The sequence below is a fragment of the Nematolebias whitei genome, chromosome 21 (genome assembly GCF_014905685.2).
Source record: "Nematolebias whitei isolate Nwh7 chromosome 21, NemWhi1, whole genome shotgun sequence".
Classification (NCBI taxonomy): Eukaryota; Metazoa; Chordata; class Actinopteri; order Cyprinodontiformes; family Rivulidae; genus Nematolebias; species Nematolebias whitei.
Window position 1 is genome coordinate 31,352,103 of NC_056518.1, and position 599 is coordinate 31,352,701.

Below are 599 nucleotides of genomic sequence, written 5' to 3' on the forward strand. Positions count from 1 at the left end.
CCATCCATCCATTATCTTTACCATCCATCCATCCATCCATCCATCCATCCATCCATCCATTATCTTTACCCGCTTCTTCCATTTTGGGTCATGGGGGTCATGACCCGAAACCTCGTTGTTGTAAACAAAACTCATCTACCGCTGAAGCGATTGGCTGTTTGTAGTCACATGACCCCAAGGTGCCTTCACCATTAGGCTGGATGTGTTGGGTGAACTGGACCAGCGTGGAACCACGGAGAAGATGTTTCGGTGGAAACAGGGACTCTGCCGTTAAACACAAAGAGAACGAGTCAGACAACGGTCGAGAGTAAATATTCAAATGAAGCTGTGTGGCAGAAAGACACCAGATGTTTACAGATTCAGTTATTTTTACCTTCTTTACTCAACAGATGTGAACGTAAACACGGACCGGCTCATCCAGATGTTCAGCTCCTCCATGGACGTCTCCTCTGTCGGACACTTTTCACAGATAAACACGTTTCATCTCAATATGAGCGAAAAGTGCAGATGTTTTATGAACTTCTTTTTAGACGATTTTGCAATGAATGCAGAAAAAAAAGCTGAAATTTGCCACACACACAAAAAAAGCTGAAATTTGC